This window comes from Salvelinus fontinalis, chromosome 10, assembly GCF_029448725.1.
Source record: "Salvelinus fontinalis isolate EN_2023a chromosome 10, ASM2944872v1, whole genome shotgun sequence".
NCBI lineage: Eukaryota > Metazoa > Chordata > Actinopteri > Salmoniformes > Salmonidae > Salvelinus > Salvelinus fontinalis.
In genome coordinates this window covers 28,425,825-28,446,316 of record NC_074674.1, presented here as the reverse complement: position 1 = coordinate 28,446,316, position 20,492 = coordinate 28,425,825, and the positions used below count along the sequence as shown (strand labels likewise).

The 20,492-nt window shown below is 46.6% G+C and overlaps 1 protein-coding gene across 5 annotated transcripts in view; it reads right to left on the bottom strand.

Annotated features, from left to right (window-relative positions):
* Positions 1-20,492, bottom strand: part of LOC129863925 (spectrin beta chain, non-erythrocytic 1-like) — a 99,090-nt gene that overhangs the window by 41,964 nt on the left and 36,634 nt on the right. The window lies entirely within an intron of this gene.

Sequence of the window (20,492 nt, the reverse complement as noted above, 5' to 3'; positions counted from 1 at the left end):
TGATCACATGTACAGCTGATTCTCAAGATCTTGCACACTAATGAGATGCTATTGAGCCCACACTACTACACTGTCTGAGCCAAGGACTACATGTTTTCTGGTAAGTTTTGATTACAATACTGGGTGGGGTGAATATATTTTATATGACATACATTACTTTTTGTTAACTAGTAAATAGTAGCCTACAGCAAAGTGTGTTTAAATCATTTCTAAATTGTTAATTTCTGCTCGTTAGTTTTTGCTACCATGTGGGTTTTAGCTTGCTAGAGCATGCTAACTGAGGAGTGTTAATTCACCTGTTTCCATACATGTTTCATTTTAAAACATTTTTCTTACAAAGGAGTTGTTTAATCTAACTGCTTAACTATTTATCTGTACATGGAATTGTGTTTGTTGTTTAAAAAAAATAAAAAATGATCATCTTGACAGGAAAATGCCACGAGCACTATCTGATGTGTGGAGACATTTCACTGCAGCTAATGTAGAAGGAAAAGCTGTGTACATTTGCAAATACTGTCCCAAATCATATGTGAAGAATGCAACAAAGATGCAGAATCATCTGGCCAAGTGCATAAAGTCCCCTCAGCGCTCACAAAAAGCAACCTCTGACAAAAGTCCCTCTACTTCTACTCGAGGTGAAAATAATGAATCAGACACCTTATCGATAGCAACAACTCATGGTCCTCCTGGAATCAGAAGTCTTTTTGGACTCAATGGAGGAACGTGTCAGAGAAATTCTGATGAATGTCTTGCTCGAGCTGTGTGTGCAACTGGTTCACCTCTGATGCTCACAGGCATTGGAAGAGATTTCTGAATGTTCTTCACCCAGCATACACCCCTCCAACCAGACATGTTTTATCTATTCATTTGCTGGATGCAGAGTTCAACAGAGTTCAAGTGAAGGTCAAGCAGGTCCATCTCTGATGGGGGTTGAATGTTCGTGGGCAAGGAATAATTAACTACATCATCTCCACACCTCAACCAGTATTCTACAAGAGCAGACACAAGGGACAACAGACACACCAGTCTCTACATTGCAGATGAGCTGAAGGCAGTCATCAATGACCTTGGACCACAGAAGGAATTTGCACTGGTGACAGACAATGCTGTGAACATGACGGCTGCTTGGTCTAAAGTGGAGCAGTCCTACACTCACATCACACCCATTGGCTGTGCTGCTCATACATTGAATCTGCTCCTCAAGGACATCATGGCACTGAAAACAATGGATATGCTCTACAAGAGCCAAGGAAATGCTTTAGGTATGTGAAGGGTCATCAAGTTATAGCAGCAATCTACCTCATCAAGCAAAGTGAGAAAATTAAGAGCACCACATTGAAGCTGCCCAGCAACACCCGTTGGGGTGGTGTCATCATGTTTGACAGTCTCCCGGAGGGGAAGGAGTATCTCCAAGAAATGGCCATATCTGCCGATATGGACAGCCCCATCAAGAGGATCCTCATGGATGATGTATTTTGGGAGAGAGTGGTAAGCAGCCTGAAACCTATAGCAGTAGCCATTGCATGGATTGAGGGAGACAAGGCCATCCTGTCTGATGTTCAGACTCTGCTTGCAGATGTAAGAGAAGAAATCCATACTGCCCTGCTCACTTCACTGATGCTCCAAGCAGAGGAAATTGCAGTTCTGAAATACATCAAAAAGCGAAGACTTCTGCCTGAAGCCCATACACGCCCCAGTGTACATGTTGGACCCCAAGTATGCTGGCAAGAGCATCCTGTCTGGTGCAGAGATCAACAAGGCCTATGGTGTCAACACTACCGTGTCTCGCCACCTTGGCCTGGATGAGGGCAAGTTTCTTGGCAGTCTGGAGAAGTACACTTCCAAGCAAGGGCAATATGCAATATGGCAGTCGTGCCATCATATCTCATCAGCCACCTGGTGAAAGGGACTTTGTGGATCTGAGGCTCTTTCCCCTGTTGCCTCCATCATCCTCCAAATCCCACCAACATCAGCCGCCAAACACTGGTCCTTGTTTGGGAACACACACACAACAAAGCACACAACAGGCTGACCAATACATGGGTTGAAAAATTGGTGGCCATCCGGGCAAATTAGGCTTTTTGAGTCTGACAACGAGCCATCCTCAACAAGGTTGGAAAGTGACATTTAAGATGATGCCTCAGAGTCTGATGTTCAAGAAGTGGACATTGAGGAGGTCCAGGGAGAAGACATGGAAGCCTGAGAGGAAGACAACCAAAGCTTTAGTTTCTAGACTAATAATTTTACAGATGTATGTTGAAAACGTTTTTGGAAGATGCGATGGATCATTGGGGATCATTCAATATTCCCTTTATTTTTGTTGTTCAATGAGAAGAGTCAACTCACTTAATTAAAGTTCAATTCGTAACTAAATAGTTTTTAACAATTCTATTGGAAGGATTAAATCATTTGCAATTACGTTACTTATGATAAGGTAAAAGGTATATGTTTTTGTCTCCATATGATATGGTAAATATAGCCAATGCAAAAAACAAAAACAATGTCAGTATCAATATTAGTTTGCATATATTCCCATTAATTCCCACAGAAAGTTTCCACCTCTGAATATTCCCCAAAATGTGCAACCCTAGTCACACACCTAGGAGTCCTGGGAGACGAGGGAATTTATTGAACGTTCCCATAATTTTGCAACTCTACACACACCTACCCCCTCCCCTCGGCATCATACCTGCCCTGGCGCTCCCAAAAACAAGATTGGTAATAATAGCTTCTTCTCTCTCACACAATAAGCGCCACACAATAGCATGTGGGTTTCCCTCTGAGCTGAGCCAAGCTTGCGGTTACCTTTTCAGAGGTAGGGTGGGGAGCTGTAGGTGCAACCTTGTCAATGAGCCACTGGAGGTGGATTACACTGCTGCTGGGAGGCTGTGGGGTGGAGGGGGATTACACTGCTGCTGGGCGACTGTGGGTGGAGGTGGATTACACTGCTGCTGAGAGGCTGTGGGGTGGAGGGGGATTACACTGCTGCTGAGAGGCTGTGGGGTGGAGGGGGATTACACTGCTGCTGGGAGACTGTGGGTGGAGGGGGATTACACTGCTGCTGAGAGGCTGTGGGGTGGAGGGGGATTACACTGCTGCTGGGAGACTGTGGGTGGAGGGGGATTACACTGCTGCTGAGAGGCTGTGGGATGGAGGGGGATTACACTGCTGCTGGGAGACTGTGGGTGGAGGGGGATTACACTGCTGCTGGGAGACTGTGGGTGGAGGGGGATTACACTGCTGCTGGGAGACTGTGGGTGGAGGGGGATTACACTGCTGCTGGGAGACTGTGGGTGGAGGGGGATTACACTGCTGCTGAGAGGCTGTGGGGTGGAGGGGGATTACACTGCTGCTGGGAGGCTGTGGGGTGGAGGTGGATTACACTGCTGCTGGGAGACTGTGGGTGGAGGGGGATTACACTGCTGCTGAGAGGCTGTGGGGTGGAGGGGGATTACACTGCTGCTGGGAGACTGTGGGTGGAGGGGGATTACACTGCTGCTGGGAGACTGTGGGTGGAGGGGGATTACACTGCTGCTGGGAGACTGTGGGGTGGAGGGGGATTACACTGCTGCTGAGAGGCTGTGGGGTGGAGGGGGATTACACTGCTGCTGGGAGACTGTGGGTGGAGGGGGATTACACTGCTGCTGAGAGGCTGTGGGGTGGAGGGGGATTACACTGCTGCTGAGAGGCTGTGGGGTGGAGGGGGATTACACTGCTGCTGGGAGACTGTGGGGTGGAGGGGGATTACACTGCTGCTGAGAGGCTGTGGGGTGGAGGGGGATTACACTGCTGCTGGGAGACTGTGGGTGGAGGGGGATTACACTGCTGCTGGGAGACTGTGGGTGGAGGGGGATTACACTGCTGCTGGGAGACTGTGGGTGGAGGGGGATTACACTGCTGCCGTGCTTCTTCACCTGCATTCTAGCTGTTTGGGGTTTTAGGCTGGGTCTCTGTACAGCACTTCGAAATATTAGCTGATGTACGAAGGGCTATATAAAATAAACTTGATTGATTGATTGATTGCTGGGAGACTGTGGGTGGAGGTGGATTACACTGCTGCTGAGAGGCTGTGGGTGGAGGTGGATTACACTGCTGCTGGGAGATTGTGGGTGGAGGTGGATTACACTGCTGCTGGGAGGCTGTGGGGTGGAGGGGGATTACACTGCTGCTGGGAGGCTGTGGGGTGGAGGGGGATTACACTGCTGCTGGGAGGCTGTGGGGTGGAGGGGGATTACACTGCTGCTGGGAGGCTGTGGGGTGGAGGGGGATTACACTGCTGCTGGGAGGCTGTGGGGTGGAGGGGGATTACACTGCTGCTGGGAGGCTGTGGGGTGGAGGGAGATTACACTGCTGCTGGGAGGCTGTGGGGTGGAGGGGGATTACACTGCTGCTGAGAGGCTGTGGGGTGGAGGTGGATTACACTGCTGCTGGGGTGGAGGGGGATTACACTGCTGCTGAGAGGCTGTGGGGTGGAGGGGGATTACACTGCTGCTGAGAGGCTGTGGGGTGGAGGGGGATTACACTGCTGCTGAGAGGCTGTGGGGTGGAGGGGGATTACACTGCTGCTGGGAGACTGTGGGTGGAGGGGGATTACACTGCTGCTGGGAGGCTGTGGGGTGGAGGGGGATTACACTGCTGCTGAGAGGCTGTGGGGTGGAGGGGGATTACACTGCTGCTGGGAGGCTGTGGGGTGGAGGGGGATTACACTGCTGCTGGGAGGCTGTGGGGTGGAGGGGGATTACACTGCTGCTGGGAGGCTGTGGGGTAGAGGTGGGCACATTCCTCCAGACACCGGTCATGTTGTGACAGCACCCAGAGGAGGTGGTGGCGGTAGTATCAGGGGGCTAACAGAAACCAGGCCAATTGTCTAGCTGCTCCACTTCTAATAACAGGACCGGTCATAGAGGATACACGCATACCACACATCTCCGTTGCGTTTTCTATTTATTTATTATTTTTACCTTAATTGAACTAGGCCAGTCAATTAAGAACAAATTCTTATTTTCAATGACAGCCTAGGAACAGTGGGTTAACTGCCTTGTTCAGGGGCAGAACAACAGATTTTTACCTCGGGGATTCAATCTTGCAACCTTTCGTTTACTAGTCCAAAGCTCTAACCACTAGTCGACCTGCTGCCTCATGTCACTAAGAACACACAAACCCATCAATAGCTGTGTTTTAGAACAAACTGTACCACTGTCATGTCATCATGACTCAAAATCACCTGTTTTCAAAGTGTATTTGTGTGTGTGGTATTCACATGCATTCTAGGGTGTGTATGTATAGGCTAGAGGTCGACCGATTATGATTTTTCAACGCCGATACCGATTATTGGAGGACCAAAAAAAGCCGAAACCGATTAATCGGACGATTTTTAAAATGAATTTATTTATTTGTAATAATGACAATTACAACAATACTGAATGAACACTTATTTTAACTTAATATAATACATCAATAAAATCAATTTAGCCTCAAATAAATAATGAAACAAGTTCAATTTGGTTTAAATGCAAAAACAAAGTGTTGGAGAAGAAAGTAAAAGTGCAATATGTGCCTTGTAAGAAAGCTAACGGTTAAGTTCCTTGCTCAGAACATGAGAACATATGAAAGCTGGTGGTTCCTTATAACATGAGTCTTCAATATTCCCAGGTAAGAAGTTTTAGGTTGTAGTTATTATAGGAATATTTCTCTCTATACCATTTGTATTTCATATACCTTCGACTACTGGATGTTCTTATAAGCACCATAGTATTGCCAGTGTAACAGTATAGCTTCCATCCCTCTCCTCGCCCCTACCTGGGCTCGAACCAGGAACACATCGACAACAGCCACCCTCGAAGCATCGTTACCCATCGCTCCACAAAAGCCACGACCCTTACAGAGCAAGGGAAACAACTACTTCAAGGTCTCAGAGCGAGTGACGTCACCGACTGAAACGCTATTAGCGCGCACCCCGCTAACTAGCCATTTCACATCGGTTACACCAGCCTAATCTCGGGAGTTGATAGGCTTGAAGTCATAAACAGCTCAATGCTTGAAGCACAGCGAAGAGCTGCTGGCAAACACACGAAAGTGCTGTTTGAATGAATGCTTACGAGCCTGCTGCTGCCTACCACCGCTCAGTCAGACTGCTCTATCAAATAATAGACTTAATTATAACACGAGCCTTAGGTCATTAATATGGTAAAATCCGGAAAGTATCATTTCGAAAACAAAACATTTATTCTTTCAGTGAAATATGGAACCGTTCCGTATTTTATCTAACGGGTGGCATCCCTAAGTCTAAATATTGCTGTTACATTGCACAACCTTCAATGTTGTCATAATTGTGTAGAATTCTGGCAAATTAATTACGGTCTTTGTTAGGAATAAATGGTCTTCACACAGTTTACAACGAGCCAGGCGGCCCAAACTGCTGCATATACCCTGACTGCTTGCACGGAACGCAAGAGAAGTGACACAATTTCCCTAGTTAAAAGAAATTCATGTTAGCAGGCAATATTAACTAATATGCAGGTTTAAAAATATATACTTGTATATTGATTTTAAAGAAAGGCATCGATGTTTATGGTTAGGTACACATTGGTGCAACGACAGTGCTTTTTTCGCAAATGAAATCATAGTAGGCTGTGATTTGATGAGAAATTAACAGGCACCGTATCGATTATATGCAACGCAGGACAAGCTAGATAAACGAGTAATATCATCAACCATGTGTAGTTAACTAGTGATTATGTTAAGATTGATTGTTTTTTATAAGATAAGCAACTTACCTTGGCTTCTTGCTGCACTCGCGTAACAGGTAGTCAGCCTGCCACGGAGTCTCCCTGTGGAGTGCAATGCAATCGTCCACAATCGGTGTCCAAAAATGACGATTACCGATTGTTATGAAAACTTGAAATCGGCCCTAATTAATCGACCATTCCGACTAATCGGTCGACCTCTAGTATAGGCACCTCGGTGGTGTTTGTGTCAGGCAGGCAGCTATAAGTATTTGCCCTTGCTCCAGGCTATAAATGTTACACAATGGTACCTTGTGTGGTGTCCACTGCATAGCAATACTGCCTGAGTCAGACTTGCTACCCTCATAATTTAACCCCCCAAAAACCTGATGGTATCTGTATTGCTGATAATAATAATGGTGATCAGGAGATAATCCAGGCAGAAATGCTGCTAATATTAATCCTGTGTCTGTGAGGCCCATACAGGCTGAGCCTGGAGCCTAGGCTGTAGCCTTCAGTTCAGATGGGCAGATAATGAACCTCCCTGGTAGGTAGCTAGCTACAGTAGTACATTGTAACATGTAGTTCACATAACACAGTTTGACCCCTTTGACTATACCCTGAAATCTCACTACTGTATGCCATCTACTGTCAGAGCAATGGTGGAAGAATAATGACAAGCCGTAAAATAATAATAAATAATAATTTGTTGGGTGCTTATATTTGTCCTGTTTCAAATGGAAATTAGTTTCTGTGTATCCCAACTTCCCGAGAAACCCTTGGAGAGTGGAGTCACGGCCATTGTCAGCCTCTATCAACCGTGTGGACGATTATAGATGAGGGCAAAGGGGACCTTCATCATCTGAAGTTTTGGAAGTGAGTCCACTTGAAAACATCATGATGCTTGACTGCCCTGATATGGTTTATAATTTCAGAGATCCTTTCCTTAATAAGCCCTCTGCTACCTGGTTCCTTGGCATGGTCTCAACAGGGTATTACTTGTTCAGAACATAAAGTTGTCTGTCTTTAGGAACGCCTCCATTTGGCTTCATGGAGCCTGACATGTTAGATCTCGCTGCTTGACAGCAGCTTTAGTAACTAACTCATCTCTAGAATCTTCATAACCTTAAAGCCTGCTACACCGTCGTATACGGTCAGTTCCAAAAATTCAGCGCCACAAAAGTACACAGAACTGAACTGAACAAAAATATAAATGCAACATGCAACAATTTCTAGGATTTTTGTTACAGTTCATATAAGGAAATCAGTCGATTTAAAGAAATTCGTTGGGTCCTAGTCTATGGATTTCACATGACTGTGAATACAGATATACATTTGTTAGTCACAGAGGATATGGATCAGAAAACCAGTCAGTATGACCACCATTTGCCTCATGCAGCGCGCCAACTCCTTCGGATAGAGTTGATCAGGCTGTTGATTGAGGCCTGTGGATTTTTTTTACATTTCACTTTTATTTAACAAGATAGGCCAGTTGAGAACAAGTTCTCATTTACAACTGCAACCTGGCCAAGATAATGCAAAGCAGTGTGACACAAACAACACAGAGTTACACATGGGATAAACAAACGTACAGTCAATAACACAATAGAAAAATCTATATACAGTGTGTGCAAATGTAGTAAGATTAGGGGGGGTAAGGCAATAAATAGGCCATAGTGGCGAAATAATTACAATTGAGCAACTAAACACTGGAGTGATAGATATGCAGAAGATGAATGTGCAAGTAGAAACACTGGGGTGCAAAAGAGCAAAAAATAATAATAACAATATGGGGATGACGTAGTTAGGTGGGCTATTTACAGATGGGCTGTGTACAGGTGCAATGATCAGTAAGCTGCTCTGACAGCTAATTCTTAAAGCTAGAGAGGGAGATATAAGACTGCAGCTTCAGTGATTTTGCAATTCGTTCCAGTCATTGGCAGCAGAGAACTGGAAGGAAAGGCGGCCCAAGGAGGAGTTGGCTTTGGGGATGACCAGTGAAATATACATGGAGCGCGTGCTACGGGTGGGTGCTGCTATGGTGACCAGTGAGCTGAGATAAGGCGGGGCTTTACCTAGCAAAGACTTATAGATGACCTGGAGCCAGTGGGTTTGGCGACGAATATGAAGCGAGGGCCAGCCATTTATTTTGTAAATGACATCGCCGAAGGCAAGGATCGGTAGGATAGTCAGTTTTACAAGGGTATGTTTGGCCGCATGAGTGAAGGATGCTTTGTTGTGAAATAGGAAGCCGATTCTAGATTTAATTTTGGATTGGAGTCTGGAAGGAGAGTTTACAGTCTAACCAGAAACCTAGGTATTTGTAGTTGCCCACATATTCTAAGTCAGAACCGTCCAGAGAAGTGATGCTAGATGGGCGGGCGGGTGTGGGCAGCGATCGGTTGAAGAGCATGCATTTAGTTTTACTTGCATTGAAGAGCAGTTGGAAGGAGTGTTGTATGGCATTGAAGCTCGTCCGGATGTTTGTTAACACAGTCTCCAAAGAAGGGCCAGAAGTATAAAGAATGGTGTCCTTTGCGTAGAGGTGGATCAGAGAATCACCAGCAGCATGAGCGACATCATTGATGTATACAGAGAAAAGTCGGCCTAAGAATTGAACCCTGTGGCACCCCCATAGTGACTGCCAGAGGTGCAGACAACAGGCCCGCCAATTTGACACACTGAACTCTATCTGAGAAGTAGTTGGTGAACTACGCGAGGCAGTCATTAGAGAAACCAAGGCTGTTGAGTCTGCCGACAAGAATGCGGTGATTGACAGAGTCGAAAGCCTTGGCCAGGTCAATGAAGACGGCTGCACAGTATTGTCTTTTATCGATGGCGGTTATGATATCGTTTAGGACCTTGAGCGTGGCTGAGGTGCACCAGCTCGGAAACCAGATTGCATAGCGGAGAAGGTACGGTGGGATTTGAAATGGTCGGAGATCTGTTTGTTAACTTGGCTTTCGAAGACTTTAGAAAAGGCAGGGTAGGATAGACATAGGTCTGTAACAGTTTGGGTCTAGTGTCTCCCGCTTTGAAGAGGGGGATGACCGCATCAGCTTTCCAATCTTTAGGGATCTCAGACGATACGAGAGGTTGAACAGGCTAGTAATAGGGATTGCAACAATTGCGGCGGATAATTTTAGAAAGAGAGGGTCCAGATTGTCTTCCCAGATGATTTGTAGGGGTCAACATTTTGCAGCTCTTTCAGAACATCAGCTATCTGGATTTGGGTGAAGGAGAAATGGGGTAGGCTTGGGCATGTTGCTGTGGGGGTGCAGAGCTGTTGACCGGGGTAGGGGTAGCCAGGTGAAAAGCATGCCATACGTAGAAAAATGCTTATTGAAATTCTCAATTATTGTGGATTTATCGGTGGTGACAGTATTTCCTAGCCTCAGTGCAGTGGCCAGCTTGGAGAAGGACTTCACAGTTCTCCATGGACTTTACAGTGTCCCAGAACATTTTGGAGTTTGTGCTACAGGATGCTACAGGATGAAAAAGCTAGCCTTTCCTAACTGCCTGTGTATATTGGTTCCTAACTTCCCTGAAAAGCTGGGCTATTCGATGCTAATGCAGTATGCCACAGGGTGTTTTTGTGCTGGTCAAGGGCAGTCAAGTCTGGAGTGAACCAATGGCTATATCTGTTCTTAGTTCAACATTTTTTGAATGGGGAATGCTTACTTAAGATGGTGAGGAAAGCACTTTTAAAGAATAACCAGGTACCCTCTACTGACGGAATGAGGTCAATATCCTTCCAGGATACCCGGGCCATTGATGGAAGTTCAAGTTATAAGGAATAAAAATAGCAGATCCCTACCACATTGGGTGAGGCGGGTTGCAGGAAAGTGTATTTAGTTCGTAGATAGAAAGTGAGATTAAGATACATACGAAAAAGACTGGCTATTTACATGGGATAAGACAAAGAAAAACACACATCCTACTGCTACGCCATCTTGAATATTGTCCCACTCCTCTTCAATGGCTGTGTGAAGTTGATGGACATTGGCGGGAACTGGAACACGCTGTGGTACACGTCAATCCATAGCATCCCAAACATGCTCAATGGGTGACATGTCTGGTGAATATGCATGATGAAACGAGGTGATGGCAGCGGATGAATGGCATGACAATGGGCATCAGGATCTCGTCACAGTATCTGTTCAAATTGCCATTGATAAAACGCAATTGTGTTTGTTGTCCGTATCTTATGCCTGCCCACACCATAACCCCACCATGGGGCACTCTGTTCACAACGTTGACATCAGCAAACCACTCACCTACACAATGCCATACACGCTGTCTGCCATCTGCCCGGTACAATTGAAACTGGGATTCATCCATGAAGAGCACAATTCTCCAGCGTGCCAGTGGCCATCGAAAGCGAGCATTTGCCCACTGAAGTCGGTTACGATGTCGAACTGCAGTCAGGTCAAGACCCTGATGAGGACGACGAGCACTCAGATGAGGTTCCCTGAGATGGTTTCTGACAGTTTGTGCAGAAATTCTTTGGTTGTGCAAAGCAACAGTTATATCAGCTGTCCGGGTGGCTCGTCTCAGACGATCCCGCAGGTAAAGAAGCCGGATGTGGAGGTCCAGCGCTGGTGTGGTTACACGTGGTCTTTGGTTGTGAGGGCGGTTGGATATACTACCATTGGAGGCGGCTTATGGTAGAGAAATTAACATTAAATTATCTGGCAACAGCTCTGATGGACATTCCTGCAGTCTGCATGCCATTTGCAAACTGTGGCATTGTGTTGTGTGACAACTGCACATTTTAGAGTGGCCTGTTATTGTCCCCACCACAAGATGGACCTGTGTAATGATCATGCTTTTTAATCATGCTACACCTGTTAGGTGGATGGATTATCTTGGCAAAACAGAAATGCTGACTAATAGGGATGTAAACAAATTTGTTTACAACATTTGAGAGAAATACGCTTTTTGTGTGTATGGAACATTTCTGGGATCTTTTATTTTAGCTCATGAAACATGGGACCAACACTTTACATGTTGCGTTTATATTTTTGATCAGTATACGTAGAACTACGCTCCGTCACTCTGTTTGCGTAGTGTCTAGAGCCCTTTAGGGTCTGTTATTCTCATGACGGTCTAAGACGAATGGTGTCATTTTGAAATGGTCTTCTTTACACCATATTGACAACCAACTTATTGATGCGCTGTACAGACAACACGCTCTCTGTGGCCCAACACAATATGTCAAAACAGTCCTTCAGCCATGTGCCAGTACTGATGAGTACATCATGTCTACCAGACACAGAGAGATGATTGATGGGTTTTATTCCCTCCAACAGTCAGAAAGTCTAGTGCCTCTAATTGAACATTTACATCTTTGCCACTTCTTACAGCTTCTACAGTATTCTAGTCAGCTCCTTGTCATGGCTTATCAGTTGTATTCTGTCCAGCCCGTCTGTCATGCCGTGGCAGGTGCAACAGAACATATAGTGGTGCTGGTGCTGTAACCCTCCAGTCCTGTGCCAGGTGTCTCTGCTGACTGATCTAAACAAGCAGGAGGGCATCCCTCAGTGCTCCAGGCCTGGCACCTCTCACCAGTCCAATGGCTCCACAGGGCTGCCTTGAGGACAGAGCACACAGTGGACTTAGGACTGAGGGAGGGGTAAGATTACTACGGCAGTGCAATAGATATCTAGGTACCATTGATATTAGGAGCAATTGATTAGAACTCAACACGTCCTATGTGTGTGTTTCCTTAGTACTGTTTTCCTACTACCACGGACCAGTGAATTGGTTCACAACATTACCCAGAACACATAATCAAAACAAGCATCTAGCCAGCCTGCCTGGTATTGGCTCTCTGCTAATCATTAATCTCCTGAATCCTCTCCTTCTCCTTTCATCTCTCTCCCGCTCTCTCTATCACCCTTCAGTGTTCCTTCCTACCCAGTACTTAATCCCTTCTGCCAAAACTGGCACGCAAGTGATTATTATTCTTATTGTATATTTTTAAAGATTTGAGTTTTTGGTTAGAAAAATTTATTCTGGAAATCTGTTCCCAAGTATTCCTACAAATAAAGAGAGATACATATGTGATCGTGTCTCAACGTAATCAAGGTGTGAAATTACTGTTATTTTCAAATACAATCTAGTTGGGTTCATTTGAGGTACAAATTTGTATAAGTATGTTTCCGGCCTCCCTCCGCTCAGACAGAAATTGGACCGTGGTTGAATCTAGTTGCCTAACCCTGCCCTACCTCCCTCGTATTACTACTACTAGGCTGCCTGCTTGTTTAACCAGTACCAGCACCTCTGGTAAAAAGGAAACTACCAGCATCAGTCAGTCAGTCAGCTTTTACGGCCATCTGTCACACACTCCACACTGATATTATGGGGATCCTGCCTAATGCCCAAGGGCACTACGGAGGCCCTCGCCACCAGCCCCAGTCTGACAGCCCTCGCTGACCCTGGCCTTATAAATTCCTCTCTGGTGCATGGAGAGAAAGAATTATTATTTATGGAGACAGGTAAGACCACATCATGACGTTAGACTGAAGACATCTGTTTACTAGAGGCTTTATTCTGGCGGCATTCATTTGAATTCTAATAACTTATTTCAATTCTGTTCATTGTAATTCTGTTCTGTGTAGTGACATTTAGCTTTCTGATGTGTTTGCTTGTTATTCTGTATTCATGTGAATGTTCAGTTCTGGAAAAAGGGTGCCTTGACTTGTAATCCTTGGTAAATTTAAATGGAGCATGATGGATGCTGGGCTAGAAGTATGTATGTGTTAGAGGAACATGCAGCGTGCTGATAGACCTACTGTATGATCATTTGTTTATTAGTGTCAAATACACATATTTAGCAAAATGCATGTCTGTCTGTCTGTGTGTGTGTGTGTGTGTGTGTGTGTGTGTGTGTGTGTGTGTGTAGGTACCCCCCCATCAGAAGAGCAGTATTAGTGCAGTCAAATGCTGATCCTCCAGCTCCGTAATTGAACCCTGAACTGGGCTGAAGGATCCATTTTCAGCCAGCTCCCTCCAGCTGCTGTCATGCAGCCTGTGATTAGAGGCTAGAGCCAGGGTACTCATTAAACACACACAATCACACACACAATCACACACACACACACACACACACACACACACACACACACACACACACACACACACACACACACACACACACACACACACACACAGGAAGCGTACAGGAGAAGATATGATCAAACATAAAACACATACACATATAGAAATCAGTCATGTCTGATGGCACCAACACACAGGTGTCTAGGTTCTGTGAGGAATTTTATTTTGTCTTTCACTACCTTATATAACAGAGGACTTAACAAATGTTTTTTTTGTCATTATAATGATACACCTATAAAAACATGGAAAGTAAACATGGGAAGGGAAAAAAAGGGAAAAAAAGACTGAAGTGGAATTTGAAAATGCAGTTAGGTCAAGCAACGGTTTGGTCCACATAACCAGTTTAGGCAATAAAGGCATCACAGGAAATGTTGCATCCAACCAGGTCCCTCTATGTATGATACCTGGGTTGTATAAAAATCGATGGAGACAAACCCACCTAGAGGAAGTGAGGGAATAGCAGGCAACCACCACACCCTCATGTCAACACTAACCGCTTCAACTGTCACTACCCAAGCAGATATCTGAGATCAAAGGCAGCCTAAACCACACACAACCACTTCCTACACACACACACACAGAGAAACACACACACAGCTTCCTCACACAGGCTCCACCAAAACACTGAGTCTGAGCAAGACTAATGTGGCAACGGCTGTGGTTGTAACATACCCAAAAGCCTTAGAATTGGCACAGGGATCAATTTAACTGATGGCATATTTCTTCAGCCACCATTTATAGTCCCCTGATAGTACGGTGCTACATCTTTGTTAGCCACGGCTCACCTGTCCTCTGTGGGTTAGCCAAGGACAGTACAGCAAGATGGCTGACTGAACAGGCACAGTGTGCTACTGTCATATTCACTGTACTAGCGCCAGGGCAAGGACTTCTCCTGAAATTCACATTATAGCATGACAGCAGACTAAAGATGTCTGCAAAAGGATAGCATGCTGAAGGACAAACGCAGAAGGACACAAAAACACACCTCCTCCCCTCTACAATAACATAACCGCCCATACTGCTGAAGACTTCAGAGAGTAGGGCTGCTCCACCACAGACTAGCCACGTGTGACGCCGGTTATTTTTAATTCTTTACAGTTTGTGGGCACAGGCATAAAAACAAATGGAGCGTGTCGCCTGATCTGTTGCCAACTCTGTCCACGTAATCCCCAATAAAAACACTGAATGCGAGAAACAGAGAGGGCAATTTAGAGTAAGAGAGGTTAAACTTTTCTTGACTTAGTAGGCCCGTCTTATGGTGACTGGGGAAGGTGGAGCTATGGACTCTGCCCAGGTCAAGGCTTCTCTCTCTGCCATGTGCAGCTGCTCCTGGTAGTGGGGAGAGAAGGGGCAGCTAGTAGGGAGAGAAGGGGCTGCTAGTGGGGAGAGAAGGGGCTGCTAGTGGGGAGAGAAGGGGCTGCTAGTGGGGAGAGAAGGGGCTGTTAGTGGGGAGAGAAGGGGCTGCTAGTGGGGAGAGAAGGGGCTGCTAGTGGGGAGAGAAGGGGCTGCTAGTGGGGAGAGAAGGGGCTGCTAGTGGGGAGAGAAGTGGCTGCTAGTGGGGAGAGAAGTGGCTGCTAGTGGGGAGAGAAGGGGCTGCTAGTGGGGAGAGAAGGGGCTGCTAGTGGGGAGAGAAGGGGCTGCTAGTGGGGAGAGAAGGGGCTGCTAGTGGGGAGAGAAGGGGCTGCTAGTGGGGAGAGAAGGGGCTGCTAGTGGGGAGAGAAGGGGCTGCTAGTGGGGAGAGAAGGGGCTGCTAGTGGGGAGAGAAGGGGCTGCTAGTGGGGAGAGAAGTGGATGCTAGTGGGGAGAGAAGGGGCTGCTAGTGGGGAAAGAAGTGGATGCTAGTGGGGAGAGAAGTGGCTGCTAGTGGGGAGAGAAGTGGCTGCTAGTGGGGAGAGAAGTGGCTGCTAGTGGGGAGAGAAGTGGCTGCTAGTGGGGAGAGAAGTGGCTGCTAGTGGGGAGAGAAGTGGCTGCTAGTGGGGAGAGAAGTGGCTGCTAGTGGGGAGAGAAGGGGCTGCTAGTGGGGAGAGAAGGGGCTGCTAGTGGGGAGAGAAGTGGATGCTAGTGGGGAGAGAAGTGGATGCTAGTGGGGAGAGAAGTGGCTGCTAGTGGGGAGAAAAGTGGCTGCTAGTGGGGAGAAAAGTGGCTGCTAGTGGGGAGAGAAGGGGCAGCTAGTGGGGAGAGAAGGGGCAGCTAGTGGGGAGAGAAGGGGCAGCTAGTGGGGAGAGAAGTGGCTGCTAGTGGGGAGAGAAGGGGCAGCTAGTGGGGAGAGAAGGGGCTGCTAGTGGGGAGAGAAGTGGCTGCTAGTGGGAAGAGAAGGGGCTGCTAGTGGGGAGAGAAGTGGCTGCTAGTAGGGAGAGAAGTGGCTGCTAGTGGGAAGAGAAGGGGCTGCTAGTGGGGAGAGAAGGGGCTGCTAGTGGGGAGAGAAGTGGCTGCTAGTGGGGAGAGAAGGGGCTGCTAGTGGGGAGAGAAGGGGCTGCTAGTGGGGAGAGAAGGGGCTGCTAGTGGGGAGAGAAGGGGCTGCTAGTGGGGAGAGAAGGGGCTGCTAGTGGGGAGAGAAGGGGCTGCTAGTGGGGAGAGAAGGGGCTGCTAGTGGGGAGAGAAGGGGCTGCTAGTGGGGAGAGAAGGGGCTGCTAGTGGGGAGAGAAGGGGCTGCTAGTGGGGAGAGAAGGGGCTGCTAGTGGGGAGAGAAGGGCCTGCTAGTGGGGAGAGAAGGGCCTGCTAGTGGGGAGATAAGGGCCTGCTAGTGGGGAGAGAACGGGCTGCTAGTGGGGAAAGAAGGGGCAGAGGGCGGCCAAGGCCAGTCCCGTAGGATGAAGGCAGAGCAGAGGCATCCCTCAGTCATAATAACATCTGGACACAAAATGGGCATCAACCAACAGGCAGGGAGCAGCTAAATGCCCTCAAGCCCCCCAAAACGTCATTATTCTTCTACTTTCTCAAGTAGGAAACAATAAATAAAAATACAACTGTGTCAACAAAAGTGTTCTTGTCGATAAGGTATCGTGTGTGTGTAGAGTATATCCTAACCTTGGAAATGTGACTCTGAGCTGGAGGCCTCTAGCTGGAGCTGCCTTCACTAGGAGGTTTAGTCATCTAGAGTTACTATAGAGTCTATGGATAGCCTGCTACTACATCTGTAATGTGACCCTAGTATGGGACATGGATCTCCTTAAGTGCCTATTCACTTCTTAAATAAAGTAAAGGAACAAAATGCTGAGAAAATGGAGCCTAAGTGTGCCAATGGCCTGAGGAAGGAAGACCGGACCAAGTCTCATAATCTCTTAACATTTACGTAGACTCCACAGGGCTTAAATGCTCCAAATGGGCACAATCACGATTATGTGACAAGAACTTAATCTGTATCTACATAAGTAGCCTACACTACTACAGTGCATCAGGTTGCCTGAGACCAAAGTTAGCCACAATGATGGCCTCTCTCTGCTCGAACAACTCCAATTACGCTAACACAGCCAATCTGGTCTGAAGAGGATTCAAAAAGCCCCTGTGCTGTGACCCTTGGTTTGACAGCTCTTTTCACTTAGTCAAATATCTCTATGGACCATGCTATCAGTTTAACCATTACATTCTACCCTACAGGAACTAGCATTCCACTGTTATCACAGAGATCACACTCCAACCTCACCCTTATGTAAGATGTGACAGAGCAAGATCATTCTTTTCAAATCAATTCCACAAGGTGCGTAATGACTTTTGGAATGACCCTTAACCCCAGTCGAAGAAACGGACATTCTCTGACCTCATCTGGTCAACAGCAGGATTTAGTCAATGGTTTTATGGTCCTATGTGTGTTTCAATCAGGTAGACCAGCTCCACCCTATAGTTGTACGTGTTGAAGGTACGATCGGCAGACGAACACAAGATCCACATTTGGTGTGATGTGTGCGAGCCTTTAGTGACATTGGACTAAAACATTGTTCCCTGGACTAAAACATTCCTGAAAACGTTGGTACCAAATTGGCCATAATATATCTTTTGACAAGCTCCCGAACACAACAGCTGTGTCTTGCTCTCTAAAAGTGAGTGTATCTATTCCTGTCCTTTCCTTCTGTTTGAATAGAGCCACACTACTAACGGCTACTGAGCTGTCCCTCCTGAAGCCCACGTCAGTGTTTACTCAGACAGCGGTGGAGGCAGAGGTGACTGGCACCAGGGATAGTGACCCTTTAAATCATGACACACTACCTAACCAAATTGACCATGCTTATCACCTTGGCACTCAATATCTTTAACGCTTTATTAAACCAACATTGGGTCAGTTAAAGTGATGATTGTATCACTTACTGTAGCAGGTGTGTTGTCTGTGTTGAGGCACTAGGTCACCAGACTGGTATCGGATGGTTTTGTTAACCATATTAAACAAGAAGTGTTTTCCATGTAAAACAACCTGGGCTCCTAGCTCATCTTATTATGATGAACACACAGCTGATATGATCTGTACTGTGGTGCTGGGGGCAGCATTCTCCCAAGAAACAACAAACACTCATCAACAGTACTTTCAACCGTTACACATTCACCCAGTGTTGGTGGTTAATTCTTTACCATGCTGAGTATGTTTTGTCAATGGGAACAATGTATTTCACATTCTTGACGGTCAAAATTGACATGTCATTGATCTCAAGAAAGTCATTGGGGGTAGAGGGCTGCATTCCCGCGGGGTGCCCGAGGGACCAGCGGGTCACAACAGAGATTATTGCAGCGTGGTCTGCATTTTTCATGCTGCGGGAGCGAGCGGGTGGTCAGACAGACAACTTTGGGATTAAAATATTTGTTGGTCCCGCAGAGGATTTGGAAACGGTCATCGTTCTGCTTTGCTTACCATGCATTACATTGCCATTTTAACTCCACCTAAGCCATCGTGTAGCCCCTGTCTGTAACTACAGCTACGCTCAGGTACATCAGCTCCTATCAGGAGATGGAATGGGTGTGTCACTCTCTCTCACACACACACACCACACACCACACACACCACACACACACACAAATGTTGACTTTCTTTTGAATACATGGGAAGTGACAGATTGGATCTCAAGTGAGGGGTTTCATGCTGACTGGTAAAGGGGAGGGGGATCTCACACAGACAGACACACAGGACTGAACTGTGGTGAGAAGAGGGGGATCTCACACAGACAGACACACAGGACTGAACTGTGGTGAGAAGAGGGGGATCTCACACAGACAGACACACAGGACTGAACTGTGGTGAGGAGGGGGATCTCACACAGACAGACACACAGAACTGAACTGTGGTGAGGAGGGGGATCTCACACAGACAGACACACAGGACTGAACTGTGGTGAGGAGGGGGATCTCACACAGACAGACACACACACAGGACTGAACTGTCGTGAGAGGGGGATCTCACACAGACAGACCCACAGGACTGAACTGTGGTGAAAGTGGGATCTCACACAGACAGACAGACACACAGGACTGAACTGTGGTGAGGAGGGGGATCTCACACAGACAGACACACACAGAGGACTGAACTGTCGTGAGAGGGGGATCTCACACAGACAGACACACAGGACTGAACTGTGGTGAGAGTGGGATCTCACACAGACAAACAGACACACAGGACTGAACTGTGGTGAGGAGGGGGATCTCACACAGACAGACTCACAGGACTGAACTGTGGTGAGAGGGGGATCTCACACAGACAGACACACAGGACTGAACTGTGGTGAGAGGAGGGGGAGTCACAACTTAGGTTATACAACTTTGGGAATTTAAAGGAGTAAATCAATCCCAAACTCTATTTTAGGGCTCAGAAACACCAATAGAGTTTGCTGGCCGAGAGTACTTAGCACCTTGAACGTAATTTGCGAACAGATTTTCCATGTAGAATCGTGTGAAAAATGTCAGACGTCTAAATCCAATCAAATGTTATTTGCCACATGCTTGGTAAACAACAGGTGAAGACTAACAGTGAAATGCTGATTTACAGGTGCTTTTCCAACAACGTAGAGTTAAAGATAAATATAAAATAAAAATACAAAATAGTGACGAGGAATAAATAATGAATAACAATAACGACTAAATCGGGTGGTCCCTAAAACACAGTGCGCTGAGCGATCGGCAGAAGAACGCTAGGTCCACATTCGGTGCCATGTGTTTGAGCCTTTAGTGACACTGGACTGATTGCCCAATCCAGGAGGTAAAATATCATTAGAGCACACAAAGAATGTCAAACATAGGGTGTGTTGACTTGCCCCACAAGTCAACTCTTTGAACACGCTCTATTCCAGACGACATTTCTTAAATCTTTACGACAACGAGGAGGCAGAGAAAACCGGCACAATGTTGTGATCATTAGTGATTGCTTCATTGATTGACTGCATAACACTCTAAACCTGCCTAATGGCCCATGACTAGGGAGTAGTGCAGCTCATAGCAACCAGGCACACACAACCCAGATAGACAAAATAAACACAACACACACTACACTGTTCCTTACTGCTAGTCTGCTATAGCACCTCAAACCTATTATGGCCATCTTGAAAAAGGGGATTACCATATTTGCAAAAGGGGATAAGCCCTAAATGAATCACCAAGTGCATGGGTAAATCTACCCCTTTGCCACAAAATATGGCAAAACCTTAGCCTCCAAGGCTAGATGTTAGTCAG